The sequence below is a fragment of the Saccopteryx bilineata genome, chromosome 2 (genome assembly GCF_036850765.1).
Source record: "Saccopteryx bilineata isolate mSacBil1 chromosome 2, mSacBil1_pri_phased_curated, whole genome shotgun sequence".
Taxonomy (NCBI): domain Eukaryota; kingdom Metazoa; phylum Chordata; class Mammalia; order Chiroptera; family Emballonuridae; genus Saccopteryx; species Saccopteryx bilineata.
Window position 1 is genome coordinate 297,000,161 of NC_089491.1, and position 19,359 is coordinate 297,019,519.

The window sequence follows — 19,359 nt, forward strand, 5'->3', positions numbered from 1 at the left end:
CCTGGTCCATCAACCACCCTTCTCTACAGGTGTCTTCTCCGCCCCTGACTGTAACAATGGCTGTGCAAGCTGAAACCACGCAAAGTGATCTTAATAAGCAACGAGAAAAGAAAAGCTTCATGGAGCAGGTTACTGAAATGAAACCTAGTATGCCCCCCACCCCCAAGGCTGCGGTGAATCACTCTCCGCTTCTTAAACACCTGGGCCCTTGACTGGAGCACTCCCTGTGCCAAGCCCCTGGCGAGGGAAGGAATAGTGCCTGGTTCTCTGATACTGTGGAAACAGCAGAGAAGACAAAAAGCAGGAGGAGGGGGAGGGGAGAGAGAAAAGAAACCCTGCCTGTCAGTCAACTGGCACCTCTCTGAACCCTGCCACTAATTGTAATGGGACTTGCTGTGCCCCAGCTCATAATTCCTCAAGCACCAAGATAATAGGCTTTATTAATGGCCTCTCCTTGCTTGCTTTCCTTCCTACTACAGCTTTCTTACTTCCCTGTGAACCTTTCTTCTATTCCAAAAATTAAGCGTATTTTCTCTCCCGCTCTTGGAGGGATTCAAGCAGGATGGGGTCCTCTTTCTCTCTCTCTCTTTCACACACACACCCTTTGTCTACGGTTTCTGGGCAGTTTCAGGTGGGAGCACCAAGAAGAACAGAGGGACTGGAAACTGCCAAAAGAAAGAAATAGGTGGCTCAGTTTAATGTCTATTTTAGTACCAGGGACTGTTGCCTTACGTATGGCATCCCATTGATTGGAATGGACAGTTGGTATTGTGTCTTTTCAAGTTCAGCTCTCCCCTGTCCCAAATTCTTACTTTTGGTAACAGCACTTACAAATACCCTTTCCTTTCCTTTCCCTACTCTCCCAGAAAATTTTGGTGGGCCCGCCAATCACAAAAGCCTTCTCCCCTCCCAAGGATGAGCATAGCAACCTAGATCTGGCCAATCAGAGGCATCTTTGGGCTTATATATACTGACACAGTTTTCCTCTGGGTTACTAAGCAGAACTTAAATAAAACTGTTTATAACCATTGCCACCACTTGTAAGGAGGAAGCTCATTTATAATAGGAGAAAATGAGGGTAATCACAGAAAGAAGCAGAATTTATTGGTGTGTATATGTGTGAGTAGAGAAAGAAATTGATATACATATCTCTGCATCTCTATGTATCTATCTATTGTATCTACCTACCTACCAACCACTCCATCCATCCATCCATCCATCCATCCATCCATCCATCCATCTGTTTATGAGAAAGAGAGACAAAGAGGAGAAAGATATCTGAAGCTATTTTAGTTTCTGAATTAATACTTTTGTACCAATACATTTTTTTATGTAAACTTGAGTTCTGTTTTCGGTACTTAGAACAAAGAGAATTCTAATAGACTCTTTTCACTGTGATATCAATCTTATGAAGTAGTCAAGGCTCAGAGAATTAGCTTGTCCAAAGTGATTTATTTAGCCAATCATTGGTGAGCCAGGATTCCTAATGATGGGTAAAACCTGGTCCTGTCCCCAAGAAACAAACTCTGTGAGGAAATTAGACCTTTATAAACCACTATAAAGCAAGACAGAAAACAATGCTACAACAAAGATACAAATAAAATTCAGTGGGATCCACAGAAGAGGGAGTATTTGAGACTTCAATTGTGCTTTAAGTCAGCCCAGACCCACTTTGGGGGATTCCTGAATATTTGGATCCCCAAAGAAACCCCAGTTGACCAGCCTCCCAAAGTCACTTTGTGCTTTCCTGGGCACTGGCTATTTACTGATGTGCAAACCAGCTGTTCTCACAACCCTGCACAGAAACTGATTGTTGGGAGCTGTGGCCACTATTTGCAGAGCTTGGCATTGTTTGTGACTCTACCACTCATATTTACAGTTGCCCTGAAACCTTTGCTCAGAAGAGCCCCGCCCGCTCCCAGTCCTGGTCACTGCTCACCTGCCTGATCCCTCAGACTTCACTGCTTCCTGCTACAACCGCAGTGAGCCTGCAGCTGAGGGGGTATTGGAAAAGGTAAGTGGAGATAATTATTTTCTAGGCATCTACGAAAGGAGATGACTTTGCACATGCCATTTATAAGCTATTTGTAAAATGGGTAGTATATCCAGTTGTTTATTCCTAGAGTCAAAAACAGTGGCTTTCAATCTTTTTTTTTTTCTACTTGAGCCCACTTTTAACCCTATTCTTTCTCCTGTACCAATGGAAAAATAACCCATGGGCACTGTTAAGGGGCCATTGTAAAGTATATTCGGGGGGGGGGTTAAGTGTACATGTGCTTTAGCAATTAGGGCATAAATGATTCATACTCAAATTGCAATGCATAATTGTCTTTAGGAATAATCACTGGAAAGTTAAAGGCCAAAAGATACAGTTGAAGCAAATATGCAATACCAGCCAAAATTAAGGTTAACCAAACAAACCGCAACTAATTTATTAATGATGAAGGTGCGTTAATGGTGAGTTATAATTAAAAACAAAAATAGTAGCAATTGGGGACCTTGACCCACACATGGCCACGCTGACAGTAGACTAATGACAGTTTCAGTCCAGAGAATGTCAATGTGTGGGCAAGTCTCCAACAGAACTTTCCCTGGAAGCTGGGCTCTTTGGTGGAATATTAATCTAGAATCCTTAATGAAATTTTGTTGCTTGTTGCTTTTGGTCTATGAATTCCAAATTAGATTAACCTTTAATAATTCACTTAGCAAGCCATTAGTAAGCCTTAGATGTACAAAAAATGGGAATGTATGGATTTGTAAACAGTTTGTCCCAAAGGACTAAAGGAAAGATTTGCTTTCTTGGGTCAGTTTGAGGCTCGTCAGGTGAGCCTTGGGTAGCTTTTGAGAATCACTGGTCTCAAACACAGCTGAATTGTTATTTTCAGGGGTCTTAGATCAAGGTAGGAGTGAGAAATAAGATCTGAGAGCTGAGAGCTAGGGACATCTGTTCCAACTGTCTTGCCTTCAACAGGAAGTTTGCTTGGACCTCAGGAGAAAGTGGAACATTCCAATCTGGACACTGTCAGTTAGGTTGTTAGCATGGAGGTCAGTGTGACTTGGAAAATTTCACACGTGCTAATTAAAAAAAGCAGCCTCCTCAAAGCAATGAAAATGGATGCTGTTGACTCACATAAGAGTTATGATATTTTATTTGTACTAGAAAATTAAATGAGGGAAAGGCTACAAAGCAGTCTGCCAGAAAACCCAGCAGTACCAGTCTCCAAAAGGTTCATGCCTGTATTTCTTTTTTTTTTCTTTTTTTTAATTGATTTTAATTTATTGTGTTTACATAGATTCTAGTGTTGGCCCGAATACATCCCCCCTCCCCCATATTTCCCTCAACATCTCCTTTGTCCCCTTCCCAATATCTCCCTCCCCTCTTCCCTTCAGCTTTATCCCATCCTGTCATCTCCTTTTCCTCTGTCCTCTTTTCCTCTGGTCCCTTTGATCTCTCCTCTGTCTCAATTCCATTCCTCAGTTCACATTGTTCATTGGATTCCTCAAATGAATGAGGTCATATGATATTTTTCTTTCTCTGCCTGGCTTATTTCACTTAACATAATAGTTTCCAGGTCCATCCATGTTGTCACAAAAGGTAAGATTTCCTTCTTTTTCATGGCCCCATAGTATTCCATTGTGTATATGTACCACTGCTTTTTAATCCACTCGTCCACTGATGGACACTTGGGCTGTTTCCAGATCTTCACTATTGTGAACAATGCTGCCATAAACATGGGGGTGTATTTCTCCTTTTGAAACAGTGCTATGGTGTTCTTGGGGTATATTCCTAAAAGTGGGATAGCTGGGTCAAAAGGCAGTTCGAAGAAAAAAAAAAACATGCCTTGTATTTCTACCTTAGAAAAGAACACTTTACAATTGATAACTTGTAACCTTTCTTTCCTTTTTTTTTTTTCTTTTTCAAGTGAGAGGAGGGGAGATAGACTCCTAAATGTGCCCAACTGGGATCCACCAGCAACTTCCATCGGGGGTTGATGCTCTGCGCATCTGGAGCCATGCTCAGAACTGAGCTATTTTTTAGCACCTGAGGCGGAGGCTCCATGGAGGCATCCTCAGTGCCTGGGACCCATGTGCTCAAATCAATCAAGCCATGGTTGCAGGAGTGGAAAAGAGAGATAGAGAGGAAGGCGAGGGGGAAGGATGGTGAAGCAGATGGACGCTTCTCCTGTGTGCCCTGACCAGGAATCAAACCTGGGACTTGTACACGCCAGGCCAACAGTGAGCCAACTGTCTAGGACCAACACTTTTAAGCTTTCAAAGCATATTTACATGTCACCTTAATCTAGCCAGAAGGTGCAATTGCTGAAATAACCAATACCCTCCTTTCTTCTCCTTGCATTCATACCCATCTAATTTGTCTTTTCTCTCTTGTTCCTTCTATCCACTTTTTCAGTCATTGCATTAATAGTTGGCCCAAGCCTTGATTATTGTTAAAATGAAACTACCAGACTTTTCAGGGTTACTCAGAGGCAGCTGATCCTGGGATCAAAGTCTAATTCAATCTAGAGCTTTTGGGTCCTTTCTTAAAAAAAAAAATGGACTTTTCAATGAGTCAGGTAGAAACCTTCACATTAAGCTCCTTCACTCCTGGATAAATTATCCTAGGTAAGCAGGTTTATGAATTGTGAGTAACTCATGCATAGCATAGGCTCTCTTGTGTTTCTAGCCTCACTGAGTCAGCCAGTACCAGCTTACATGTCTTGGTTGTGAAACCTAAAGTTCAGTGACTGGAGGAGTGTTATGGGTGAACTGTGGCCCTCTACCTCCCCACCTGGCCCAGCTCATATGTGGAAGTCCTAACCCCCAGGACCTCAGAATGTGACCTTATTTGGAGATAGAGTTTTAAAGAGATAATCAAGTTAATATGAAGTCATTAGGATGGGCCTTAGTCCAATATGACTGGTGTCATAAAAAAATGGGGGAATTTGGACAGAGACAGACAAATAGAGGAAAGACATGTGAAGAGACAGTGGGGAAAACGGCCACCTATGAGCCAAGTAGAGAGGTCTCGGAAAGAGCCAGCCAACCCTCCCAACAGCTTTGAGCTGGGACTTCCAGCTTCCAGAACAATGAGACAGACAATACATTTCTTTTCTTTTTTTTTTAAGTGAGAAGATGGGTGATAGTGAGGCAGACTCCTGCATGCTCCCCAATCGGGATATACTCCACAAACCCCCGACTGGGTGATACTCTACCCATCTAGGACCATTGCTCTGTTGCTCGACAACTAAACTATTTTAGCACCTGAGGCAAGGCCATGGAGCCATCCTCAGCACCCTGGGCTAACTTGCTCGAACTAATTGAGTCATGGCTGCAGGAGGGGAAGAGAGAGAGTGGGGGAGGGGTGGAAAAGCAGATGGTCACTTCTCCTGTGTGCCCTGACCAGGAATTGAACCCAGGATTTCTACTCACTGGGCCACCAACACTCTACCACTTAGCCAACTTGTCAGGGCCAGGATAGTTTTAAAAATTAAATGCACTAATAGATGTCAAACACTTTGCTAATAATTAAAGCTACAGTGAAGATGAAAGGGGTTGGTATTTACATAGCAGTTCCTGGTGACCATATTAAAGTTACTGTGTTTTAAAAACCAGCCCCTGCCTGACCAGGTGGTGGCGCAGTGGATAGAGCATCGGACTGGGATGTGGAAGGACCCAGGTTCGAGACCCCGAGGTCGCCAGCTTGAGTGCGGGCTCATCTGGCTTGAGCAAAAAGCTCACCAGCTTGGACCCAAGGTTACTGGCTCCAGCAAGGGGTTACTTGGTCTGCTGAAGGCCCGCGGTCAAGGCACATATGAGAAAGCAATCAATGAACAACTAAGAAGTCACAACGCGCAATGAAAAACTAATGATTGATGCTTCTCATCTCTCTCCATTCCTGTCTGTCTGTCCCTGTCTATCTCTGCCTCTGTAAAAAAAATAAATAAAAAATAAAATAAAATAACTTAAAAACCAACCCCTTCCACACATGTGTACTGATCCTCTTCCTTGATTATTTTTCCCTATATAGCACTTATTTTTTTTTTTTTTGAGAGTGAGCCAGAGGAAGGGAGAGAGAAGGTGAGAAGCATCAATTCAAAGTTGCTTTCACTCTAGTTGTTCATTGACTGCTCTCATGTGTGCCTTGCCCAAGCCAGAATCCTTGAGATTTTCACACCAGTGATATCAGGGCTTAAGCTGGTGAGCTGTGGGATCATATAGACAATTCCCTTGTTCATGTGAGTGACTCCACATTGATGATCTCATGTTCAGAGCCAGAAGCCTTGGGGTCTTGAACCAGCAACCTCATCATTCTGGGGTCATTGCTTTGTTCACTTCACCACCACCAGTAACGTCACTTATCCCATTCCAACATAATATACATTTTACTTACTGATTTTGCTTATTATCTGCTTCTTCCCACTAGAAGTAAAGCTTCATGAGGGGGAACTTTCCATTTTGTTCACACTATCTCCCCAGCACCCAGACCTTGCCTGGTACCCAGCAAGTCCACAGTACGCTGTCTCCCCAGCACCCAGAACCTTGCCTGGTACCCAGCAAGTCCACAGTACCCTTCTTGGGTGAATCATAAATGCACATTTGCATCCTCTCATCTTCATCAGGCTATTGCCTACTAATCCTTTAAGACCCAGCAGGCATCTGTGCCTTAGGAAACCTGCCCCGGTCCCTTTCCTCTCCCCTAGAGTTTGGAGCTCCTCCTCCATTCTCTTGAATGGGCATTTCCATCATCGCACTGACTCCATCACGCTTCCATGCCTCCTTCATTGTGGGGTCTTGAAGGTGGGGACCACCCAGATGTGTGATTCCAGTATCGCAAGGAGGTGGCTCTGAGCCTGACCTTCAGTGGGCACTCTGTACTTGATTGCTGAGTGAACCAGTAACTGAGGAGCAAGGGAAGGGCATGGGGAGAAGGTGGAGCAGAAGTAGTTCACTAAAATAAAAGTCCTGGTGAGGATGTGAAGAGAAAGGAACCCTTGTGCACTGTTGGTAGAAAAAGCACTGTGGGAAATAGTATGGTAGTTCTTTAAAAAATTGAAAATAGAACCACTATATGGTCCAGCAATCCCACTTCTGGGTATATATCCAAAGGGATGAAATCACTATCTCAGAGAGCTTTCTGCACTGCTGTGTTTATTGCAGCATTATTCACATTAGCCAAAGATGTGGAAACAACCTAAGTGCTCATCTATTGATGAATGCATAAAACAATATGGTGTAGGCTCAGGCCAGTTGGCTCAGTGGTAGAGTGTCAGCCTGGTGTGTGGATGTCCTGGGTTTGATTCCTGGTCAAGGCATACAGGAGAAGTGATCATATGCTTCCGTATCCCTTCCCCTCCCCTTTCTGTCTCTCTCTCTCTCTCTCTTCCTTTCCCACAGCCATGGCTCGATTGATTCAAGGGCTTCAGTCCCAGGCCCTAAGACCCAGGTTTGAAACCCCAAGGTCACCGGCTTAAGCCTGGGCTCACCAGCTTGAGCGCAGGGTTGCTGGCTTGAGCGTGGAATCATAGATGTGACCCCATGATTGTTAGCTTGAGCCAACACTGGCTTGAAGCACAAGGTTACTGACTTGAGCCCAAGGTCACTGGCTTGAGCAAGGGGTCACTCGCTCTGCTGTAGCCCCCTGGTCAAGGCACATATGAGAAATCAATCAGTGAACAACTAAGGTGCCGCAACAAAAAATTGATGTTTCTCATGTCTCTCCCTTCTTGTCTGTCTGTCCCTATCTGTCCCTCTCTCTCTGATTCTCTCTCTGTCTCTGTCAAAAAAAGAAAAGAAAATCTATAAAGGGCATTGTTCTCTGAATGAAGAATTAAGGATCACAGGCTGATGCTTCTTATGGGCAAAGAATGTGGAAAGGCATCCTGCTTGCTAGACTGACCCGCTGTGGGGTTTTACTTTCCCAGGGAGCAATAGTCATGTTTCTGTTGATGTTCATTTATTCATTCACACATTTCTAAACCAAACCCTGGGCTAAATCCTGGGGCTGCAAAAGAAATATTAACCAGTCCAACAAAGAACCTTTACTTCCTGGGTCTATGTACAGACAGACCTCATTTTATTGTGCTTTGCCTTATTGCATTTTGCAAATATTGCTTTTTTTTTTTTTTTTTTTTTTTTACAAATTAAAGGTAAAAACCTCCACTTGCAAACTGATTGGGATTTGCTGAAGGTTTAGAGATTATGGTTAGAGTTTTAGCAATAAAGTATTTTTAATTAAGGTAGGTACATTTTTTTTAGACACAATACTATTGCACACTTAATAGACTATAATATAGCATAAATGTAACATTTTATGCACTGGAAAATAAAAAAATTCATATGACTAACTTTATTATGGTGATCTGGAAACAACTCCAAAATGTCCCTGAGGTGTGCCTGTAATCTATAATCCCGTTCAAACAGGTGTACTATGGCATCCTCCTGGGGTGTTGGGGAGGGCAGCTATGACACAGGGGACCACAGGCTAATCAAGCAGAGCAGAAGGCCCTTAGAAGAGTAAAACGCCAACTCCCTGGGCACCTGGGGCCAAAGCCTCAAAACCTCTTGCTGGGAATGTTGACTGGGACCCATTAGCAGAATTACAACCCCAATTAGGCTACAGGCACTGCCACTGAAAATCACTTAGCCAAAATTACCATTGAGCTGAACAGGGAGGACTCGGGAAATAGATCTTTCTAGAATGCCTGCAGAATCATGGGCATGGGTTGTTGATTTATATGATGCAGCTCTTGACTTACACGAGACCTCCTTACCTGGAACAGAAAAGTTAAAGTGAGCATAGGCTATATACTTCTTCATTTTATTTTATTTTTTTAAATAAGTCTTTTTTTTTAAGATTTTATTTATTGATTTTACAGAGTGGGGGCGGGAGCAAGAAGTATCAACTCATAGTTGCTTCACGTTAGTTGTTCATTGGTTGCTTGTCATATGTGCCTTGACCAGGCAAGCCCAGGGTTTTGAACTGGTGACTTCAGTGTTCCAGGTCGATGCTTTTATCCACTGCACCACCACAGGACAGGCATATTTAAAATTTTTATTAATTGATTTTAGAGAGGGGAAGAAAGAGAGAGAGAAATATCAATTTGTTTATGCATTTATTGGTAGATTATTGTGTGTGCCCTGATGGGGGATTGAACCCACAACCTTGGTGTATTGGGGCGATGCCGTAACCAACTGAGCTACCGGGCCAGGGCCTTACACCTCTTCATTTTAAAAATTAACACTCTCCAGGGTTTGAAAAGTGTATTTCCCTGGAAAACACTTTACATAAGTAATTCCTTAGACTATATATTTTTATATTATCTGTAAATTCTATAAATGTTTGCATATTAGAGACAAGAAGATATGCAGTGTTTACTTTGGATGTAAAGGGAAAAAGTGAAGAGACAGGCTTTGTCCAAGTCATTGTCTGGTCCCTATCCATCAGCAATCTGGTGAGGGTTACTCTGTGCAGCACTGTGCTGAATACTAGGGTGATGGAGCAGGACAAGAGGGGTTGGTAGGTACTAAGAATGTGGCAGCAAGTCCCCTTCCTCAATAAGCTTCCAGTCTCATGGGGTTCAGGTTCCCTGGGTCTGAGCTGGAGATTTGGGAGCTGGAATTTTCCTGGGGACTGTTTGGGGCTGAGGAAGCCAGGACAGGGCAGAGGTGGGAGTTGAACTGGAATGCAACAACAGCCTCAGCCGAGCCCACGGGAGCTCTGAAGTGGAGATGGCCCTGCAGAGGTGTCCTGAATTGAGGCAAGAGAGGTGCCTTTGCACTCTCTATTGAATGTCATTGCACGCAGGCTTCCCCCAAGGAGGGAAAATAAACTTGGACAAAACTTCCCTTCTGTGGAGGGAAATTTATGGGAGGGACCCAGCTGTGAGCTTTCAGCAGACAACAGTCCCAGAAGCTGGGGACATTCGTGCTGTGTCCCTGCAGCTGTGAGTGACACACCACGAGGGAGTTAACATGACAGTACAAAGCATGACATGACATCATGGTGCTGTACTGAATGTACAGATGTAGTAGAAGGAGCATTCAGAGTGTGGAGGGATCACCTCTGATAGGGAAAGAGGAAAACTTCCTGAGGAAGTTGAGGTCCCCAGACTGTGCAAACCCTTTAACCCCTGCCTGCCCTGCCCTAGGAAAAGAACTAAAATGATGGAGTCCCACCTTCCCCAGCACAGTCCCAGTGATCACTCACGTCCACCTCCAATATTTCACGGTCTCCTCGGGCTCAGAAAACCCCTGCTAGTGCTGATAGAGAGCTGCCTGTGGGGACCTTTCAGGTATGGTTACTGACTGCCCTGCTCATGACTGGCTTACCCAACTGAGCAATCCCCTTCTGGTCCAGGAACAAACCCATTCCAGGTGAGCCCAGAATTCTGAGTCTAGATGGCACTTTGCTAAGACAGTGCCTCTCGTTTTCAAAATATTTTGTTCCTATCAAGCCTGGTTGTTCACACGTTTTTGAAGCATCATGTCAAGACTGGTGAACTCAGAGTCACCTTTCCGGGATCAGAGTGGATGAGAAAGTGATGGCCCACTCTCTGGCAAGGCCAAGGGTATTGTCATCAGTTTTGAGATTTATCTTTCTGTTTGAGCTGTTTCCAGGCAAAGGGAAACAGCTTTTCCATGGATTTACCGCCCAAGCAGTAACATGTCCCTTTTCCCAGTTAATATTCCTGCTCAGTTACACCCCCTGACATTCTATCCTCAGGCAAGGCAAAACGCTGCTGTTCAGAAGCTGAATAATGGTTTCCCTCCCAGTCAGTGTTTTGCATAAATTTGTGAGCTCCAACACACAACTTTTTATGCTGTAATTCAAAAGCATTACTTTGAGCAGGCAAAATTAAACAAATAAAGCAAAGCGCTTTAGCCCTTTTGCAGATGGGACCTCATTTTCCTGCCTGTGAAATACAGAGATTGGTCTTACTCAATAATCTTTTTTATTTTATTTTTTTATTGATTGATTTTAGAGAGAGAAGAAGGGAGAAAGAGACAGAAACATCTGTCTGTTGCTGTACTTGCCCTGACTGGGGATTGAACCAGCAACCTTTGCATATTGGGACAGTGCTCTAACCAGCCACGCCATTCTGCAAGGACTTACTTGATAATTTTTGTTTGCTAGGCCCTTCCATGACAAGAGCTACTGAACTACATTGACCTTACACAGCTAATTGAAACTGATTAGAATGTGTAATAGTTCTCTATCACTGCTTAACAAATTACCACAAAATTTAGTTGCTTAAAACAACAAACATGTATTATCTCAGTTTCTTTTGGTCAGGAATTCTAGAGCAGCTTAACAGGATGGTTCTACTCAGAGTCCCTTGTGAGGTTACGGTCAGGATGTAACGGTCAGGAAATGGAAGTTCCATTTCTCACATAGCTAAACTCATAGTCTCAGTTCCATGCCACACAGACCTCTCCTCATGACATGGTACCTGGCTTCCTCCAAGAAAGTGATCCAGAGAGAGTGACCAAGATGGGAGGCACAATGTCTTTAAGTGGCCACAGCTACTCCTGCCATGTTCTGTTCATTAGAAGCAGTCACTAAGTTCAGCCCATAACCAAGGGAAGGGGACTCAAGCTCCCTTCACCAATTGAAGGGAGGCAGGTGAAAGAATGAGTGGACATGATTCAAAACCACTTCAGAAGAGAATGTGATGGAATGCTACACTGAGCGTGAGAGTGGGTCCTGAGCTACTCTGTGAACTGGAGTCTCACCTCATTGCAAGTGTCACCCCAGGGCCCTCACACGCCCATCCCCATTGGCCACTTCTTTGGTTCAGTCTCAGAATGTGCTCTCGCCTCTCCTCAGCAGTCCATCTCAGCCCATCATTTCCCCCTCCCTAGGGATACCTGTCCTGTGCCCATAAGGAGGAGGGTCAGATAAGCTAGCTGATGCACTTTTTCACTCCTGGCTGATGCTGGCATTTCATTATTGGAAACTGCCTCTTCTGTGAAACCAAAAGCTATCCTCTGGAGAATGAATGCAGTTAAAGGGCAGTTTCCTGGAGGACATTGTGGGGTGACTGCCCAGAGCACTCACAGATATGGGGTCTCCTACGGAGCCTGTACACAGCCAGGGATCAAGAAAATAATGCCCAATATGCTCCATTCCCCCAAGCCTGATCCTTTCCCTTCCACCTCTGCAATAGGATGAGCTTCAGGCTTGTGATGGCTTCCTTCAGGGAAGTCCCTCCTGTCAGCCTCCGCTTCTGATCCTGTACTGGGACCATAGCCCAAGAGGCGCTTCATGACAAGCTGTAATAACTGCTCTCTGGGGTCAACCATGGATCTAGCAGGGACACAAGGAGCTGGATCTCCAGCTGACCAGTCGTCCCACCCAGATTTGCCTTCATTGGTTGGTTCCAATCCCCAGATGACGGAATAAGCTCTGCTGATGTCTTTAGGTGTCTCCCATCCAAGTACTAACCAGGCCCGACCCTGCTTAGCTTCCGAGATCAGACGAGATTGGGCGCGTTCAGGGTGGTATGGCCGTAGACGTCTGTAGGTGTCTAAAGAGGGAGTAGAGCCCACTGAACATCTAGGCTGAGTGCTCAGGGGCAGGTTTCCTCTTCCATCTCTTGCTTCCTCTCCTCGCCTTTCCATGGCCAGATTCAGGCCCTCAAGACCTCGAATCAGACAATTGCAAGGGCCTCTGTACTGACCCCCAGGCTCTGCCTTGCGCACTTCAAACTACACAATGCTTCTGGCTTGCTCATTAGCTATGCCCCTCAGCAACTGCAGTGGCTCTTGAATCGTCTCCCAAGGGAAGGATGCAGTCTGCTCTCTAGTTGTCCAGACACGTTCCCCACCACGTGACTTCCTGTGGGCGGTTATTCAGCCGAATTGAACTCTGGGTCGTTTCCCAAACCTACTCTGACATTTTCCCGTTTATTAATTTTGTTCTCTTGTCTGTAATGTCTTCCTTTCTCATCTTCCATTTCTTTCTCCGTCAAATTTCTCCTCACTTTCACCTCAAACCATGTCCCTCATGAATATGTAGAACCAATTCAACCAAAATTTCAGCGAACCAACTCTAGCCATATACAAAAGGATAATACTTCGTGACTAAATAGCGTTTATGCCAGATTGCTTTAGCATTCCAAAACCAATCAATGTAATTTATTGTATTCATTTTCTATGGTTGTATAAAAAAATTATCACAAACTTAGTAGTTCTAATCAATGCGATTTTACTATCTCACAGTTCTGTGAATCAGAGGTCCAAGCAGGGCACACTTGCATTCTCTGCTCAGGGTCTTGCCAGGCTGAAACCGAGGAGTTGGCCATGGCCATGATTCTCACGCAGGGCTTGGGGTTCTCGTCCAAGCTGGCGACAGCCCTTTATGGTACCTCTTTCCATGGCCTATTTTATTGCAGAAATACTTGCGTCTTGTCTTATCCCCTCCACACTGCCTGCCCTGAAGGCAGAAACTGGCCTCTTCATCTAGGTTTTGTGAAATTGTACCAAGAACTCCAAATGCACTGCTACTTTCTTGAGCATTTTGTTACACTGAGTAAAGAAAGAGTCATTTCAGGTTACATATTTCTCCCATTTTGCCACAGAACTTGTCTGCATTCCTCTCGTTTGGCAGTACTTTCCCCAGTCTGGTGGTAGTCAGCGTTTCTGACAGCTGTTTGGCGTGGCTTTCGATTAAAGAGAGCCGTCTATAAAAGGGACCCTGCCACCCAGCCCACTGCTGCTCTGGAGATGGTGGTGATGACAACAACCGCTATTACTTACTCACAGTCTAATGGGCCAAAGCACTTTTATTTTAGAACTCATACCCAAACGTGGGTCTGCTGCTTCTGGATCACACTTGCATTTTGAGAAATTACATCTAGCAAATTGAACCAGACATGGAGATATCTGAGAAACTGGAACAAATACCCCAAATGAGGAGACTATCCTTAGGCACACAGTTCAAAGTGGTTCTATACTCCCTCCAACTCAACTGTACCTACTTTGAGTCCTTTTTTCGCTTTCATTCCCACTTGATGGGGCAGACAGAGGAGTGTGGCTGTGGGAGCCACCAGGAACCTTCCCTCCCTTCTCCCATAGAGATCTTAGCTGGATAAAGTAAGTCAGCCAAGGAGGTTCAGGTATGCGAGACTAGTTAACAGCTCAGGCTTTGGAGCCCAACTGTTGGTGGTTGAATCCCAGGACACATTTCTTGATATTTTTATACCTCAGTTACTGCATCTGTAAAATGGGAACAATGATAGTACTTATCTCATAAGCTTATTCCAAAGACTAAACAAGCTAATTCATTTAGAACAGTGACTGGCCCGTGGTAAGTACTCAGTCATAAAGGTTCGCTATTATTATTATCTTAAGAACTGTTATTCTCAATGCACTGTGTATTCAAATGGACTGGGAAGCTTCTGAACTATGCTGATGCTCAGAGTCCCCTTCCTAGATCAGGGCTTCTCATCTGTGACATGATCGATGTTCTTGATCAGTTAATTCTTTGTTGTGGAAGGGTGTCCTGATTTGTAAGATGTTTAGCAGCATCCCTGGGCTTTATCCATGAGAGGCCAATAGCATATCGCCCCCTCCACTCTCAGCTGTGAAAACCAAAATTGCCTCCAGACATTGCCAGATATCCTCTAGGGGAAAAAAAAAAATCTCAGCTGAGATCTACTGCCCCAGATCAATGAAATCATAGCTCCTGGATATGGGGCTTAGGCATGGGTCTTCCTAGAGCAGGTCCAGACCTTGTGGGCATGAAGCTTATAAAACTTGGGGGACTCTCTTTTAGAAATAGAATACATATTCCAAAATTAGTTACAAAATGACTATTCACTTAGAATGAATAAAGAAATCACAACAAAATAGTGGTGACTTGGAGATTCCTATCTCTTTCTTTTGAGATCACTGTGGACAATTTTTATCAGCAAAAATTCTTCTTGATAACAACTGGGCTTTCTCTTTCTACCTATAATATTTTCCATCTCCCAGTGTTCACGGGGGCCCTGAAGTTTAAGCAACCTGAGCAAGCTTTACAAGAAATCTACCTCTGGGTCTTTTCTGGCTGCAGCGAAGTTCTTTGGACGAAGGCCCAGCTGGGCAGAGCAGGCACAAGGCCCGCAGGGCCTAGTTACCTTAATCAAGATTTCAGAAAACTTGGCAGTGGGAGGTAAGCTGGAGGCAGGCAGGGAATGCCACATGAGGAAATTGAGATTGTAGTCCAAACTCAAAGTCTGTAGATTCATGACTCTGGTCATGAAATAAGTAGCTTTGATTTCTAGCCTCAGCACTGAATTTTGGGAAGGATAACTGGTCAAAATTTAGGACTAGGGGTTGTGGGGGTGTGCCTCATAGGTCAGTACAATTATCCTCCATGAATTCTTCAGGAATACTGAGTCCCAAGGCAGCCCAGGAATCAAAGAAACCAGGCAATGGGCAGGTCGCACAGGCACCCAACAGCCATAACTAGGGAGCCAGACTCCAGTCTTGGAGAGTAGACTTACTTCTCAGCCCCATGAGATGAGGCTGTAAGGCAAGACTAAGCCTGTAAGTACTGAACTGTTCTGTAGACTGAATGTTTGTGTCCTCCCCAAACTCATATGTTGAAATTCTAACCCCCAGTGTGATGGTATTAGGAGGTAGGGCATTTGGGAAGTGATTAAGTTACAAGAGCAGAGCCCTCGTGAACGGGATCAGTGCCCTTATAAAAGAGGCTACGGAGAGCTCCCTGGCCCGTTCAGTCATGTGAGGACAGAATGAGAAGATGGCAGTCTGTTAAGCAGGAAGTGGGCTCTCACCAGACCCTGAATCAGCTGGCGACTTGATCTTGGACTTCCCAACCTCCAGAACAACCTCCAGAGAAATAAATTCTTGCTATTTATAAGCCACCCCGTGTATGCTATCTCTTATAACACCCTGAATAAACTAGGACAAACTCCCTGCCTCCACTTGAGTGGGCTCCAGAATTGGATGTGAGGAAGAGCAGCTAGGACTGGGTGTAGGCTTAAGCCGTGGACCCAGCTGTGATGTGCTGGGAACTGCAGAGGCAGAGGGAATGAGGCCAGGACTGACAGAGTAGAGGCTACTAAACAACTCTCTGATCCTGTGGATGGAAAGGGGATGAGGTGGGCCTTCCAGCTCCTCATGACAACATCAGGGTTGCCCTTGGAAGCATCATGGAACCTGCTAAGATAAAATGAAATTAGGTTTCCAGACCCATGAAATCAAAAGTATTTACCCCTACAGTTTGGGTCGGCCAGACACTCATTTTATCAGCACTGGGGACTACTTGAGTATGAACTGTGCTCCTAGAGGTTAGATGGATATATCAGGAATCATGTAGACTATTTCCATGAATTGCCACCTTTAGCACACTTAATAGGGAGTGTCTAGCCTGACCAGGTGGTGGTGCAGCGTCGGACTGGGATGCGGAAGGACCCAGGTTCGAGACCCCGAGGTCGCCAGCTTGAGCGCGGGCTCATCTGGCTTGAGTAAAGAGCTCACCAGCTTGGACCCAAGGTCGCTGGCTCCAGCAGGGGATTACTCGGCCTGTTGAAGGCCCGCGGTCAAGGCACATGCTTGAAAGCAATCAATGAACAGCTAGTAAGTCACAACGTGCAACGAGAAACTAATGATTGATGCTTCTCATCTCTCTCCGTTCCTGTCTGTCTGCCCCTGTCTATCTCTGCCTCTATTAAAAGGAAAAAAATAGGGAGTGTCTATATTATTAATATTATTAATGCTGTCTGTTCAGTAACCAAGATTCCTGGCAAGTACCGTGCCTTAATTCTAAGGACAGATTTCTTTTCATTCAGAAATCCTCTGGAGTAGACTTTGGGTGAGGTTTATGGGGAGATTGATTACAGCATATGTGATGGCTTAAGGGACAAGGTAGAAGAGGGGGTTTTCAGTCTGCCTTCCCTGGATAACTGTAGTCATCTCTTTAGCCTATCTGTGTTCCAGTTACCATGAATATGGCTGCATGTGCTCCAATCTTTATATTATAAACCATCAGGGGAGAGACGATCTATGTATGTTTAATTGATACTCTAGTCAAACAAACCATCCTAATGAACCAAGGGAATCTCCATTCTGGTTCCAAGTATTCTTTCAGTCATGGGTGTGTGAAGCACTCTACTAAGCTATGAAACTAATTTGACCCAGTGATTTCATCCTCTTCCCCATTCTTTTTTTTTCTTAATTTATTGATTTTAGCCAGAGAGGAAGGGAGGGAGAGAGAGAGAGACAGGAACATCAATCTGTTCCTATATATGCCCTGACCAGGAATCAAACTGGCAACCTCTGCGCTTCAGGCTGTTGCTCTAACCAATGAAACGTTCCAGCCAGGGCCTCTTCCCCATTCTTTCATCAAAATTTCTATTGGAAAGTGAGTCCATCTTTCTCTCCCTTTCCTTTGCCCACTCATTGGTAATCCTGCAATTGAATAATAGAGTGGCCCAAAGCAGGCCACTCTATTAAGAGAGAAAGCAACAAGTTTGGATAATTTTGAAATTAGAACTTCAAACCATCCCTTGAGCAATGAGGACAAGTTGCATAACATTAGAGGTATGTCTTTTTCCCCCCAAAACAACCAAAGTCTTCCATGCCATATTCCATAATTCTAGGAATCCATATTTCCTATGGGAGATTGCTGTCTTATTCTTCTGGGGTTTTAGGTTTGTTATTTTGCAGAGAATAACATTCAGGTCTTTCTTAGAATGGCATGAATTCTCTAACAGTATCTCTGTTTATGCTCTACCTTTTAACCTCTCTAACACTGTGATAGGCCTGAGATTTCAGTGCACTCCCCCACAAACAAGCTGCCGCACCCGCGGAACACTAAAAGGAAGGTTACCAAGGACTGAGAGCATCAGCTGTGTCTCTCAGAAGATCTTTTCAGTTGCTATTTTCCCAACTATGCCGGGGCCTGATTCCAAGTCTGTCAGAGCCAGGCCTGTCTGGCTTCAACTTCCACCCCCCTCTTCTCTCTTCCTCACTGCCCATTCTCACTGGAGGAGGAGGAGAGGAGAAGGAGCAGAAATGCTAAAGGTGGTTTGCTTTTGAGGAAATTCAATATCTGCTTTTTATACATTTGAATGTAACTCTCCATCAAAATATTGTTAATAATTAATAAGGTAATATCTTATAAATATCTGTAATAGCTACTTCATGGGATTGTTGTAAGGCTATTAATATTTAATAAGGTAGTGTTACCTTATTAAAACCTAAGTATTATTTAAATCCACCTCACAGGATTATAGTGAGAAATAAAGATAAGTATATAAATTCCAAAATCAACTCAAAAATTTTATTGGATTCCTTTCTTCTAATCCTTGTTGAGTTTCCTTTGATTACTTTTTCCCCCTTAAATTCTCTAGGTCCTTTCTCTTTGTCATTATTAATTTAAATTAGACCACTCTTGATGTACAACCCATTATTCAAACCCAGTACAACTTTTGACTTGGAAACTCTTTGTTCAGTAACAGTCAGACCCTTTTTTTAAAACCATGACACCTAATTCAAGGGGGCAGCTGTTTTCTCTGATCTTCCATCTGCATGCCCTTGAGACCTCCATGACTGTGAGTGAGCACCCCACAGGGAAGACCACTGCCTCTAAAACTGGAGAGGCAAACAGGTGAATACAGAGACTCATCACTTACCAAAGCAAAAGCCCATGAGTAACAAGCTTTAGAGGACCCAGTACTGGGGTAAGAAAACCTGAACTGTAATTGATGAATTGTTGGAGGTTCAGTATGGACAAGTCTGAGAAATCCAGGGGGACCTAGTCATTAGGGGATCCCACACATTTGGCAATTGTACCTATGGAACTCTACCAGGTTGTCAAAGTGAATATCAGAAAAAAATGCCCTCTTGTTTCCGGCAGGGGGAGGGGAAAGGGAGCCATTCTGAGATGTGCCATAGCATGCTGGTCTTCTTAACAAGGCCCATGAACTTTAAAAGATAATAAAAGAGCCCTGGTCGGTTGGCTCAGTGGTAGAGCATCAGCCTGGCGTGCAGGAGTCCCGGGTTCAATTCCCAGCCAGGGCACACAGGAGAAGCGCCCATCTGCTTCTCCACCCCTCCCCCTCTCCTTCCTCTCTGTCTCTCTCTTCCCCTCCTGCAGCCAAGGATCCATTGGAGCAAAGTTGGCCCAGGCGCTAAGGATGGCTCTATGGCCTCTGCCTCAGGTGCTAGAATGGCTCTGGTTGCAACAGAGCAACACCCCAGATGGGCACCCTGGTGGGCATGCTGGGTGGATCCCGGTCGGGCACATACGGGAGTCTGTCTGACTGCCTCCCTGTTTCCAACTTCAAAAAAATACAAAAAAAAAAAAGAAAGAAAAGATAATAAAAGAATACTACGAATAACTCTATG

The 19,359-nt window shown here is 44.4% G+C and overlaps 1 protein-coding gene across 1 annotated transcript in view; it reads left to right on the forward strand.

Moving 5' to 3' along the window:
- The first annotated feature begins 1,919 nt into the window (after nucleotides 1-1,919).
- The window catches only part of LPGAT1 (lysophosphatidylglycerol acyltransferase 1), a 114,997-nt gene continuing 97,557 nt past the window's right edge, over nucleotides 1,920-19,359 (forward strand). The window contains exon 1 of the mRNA XM_066261421.1: nucleotides 1,920-2,014. The gene's annotated coding sequence lies outside the window, so the exon portion shown is untranslated. The remainder of the gene's footprint in view (nucleotides 2,015-19,359) is intronic.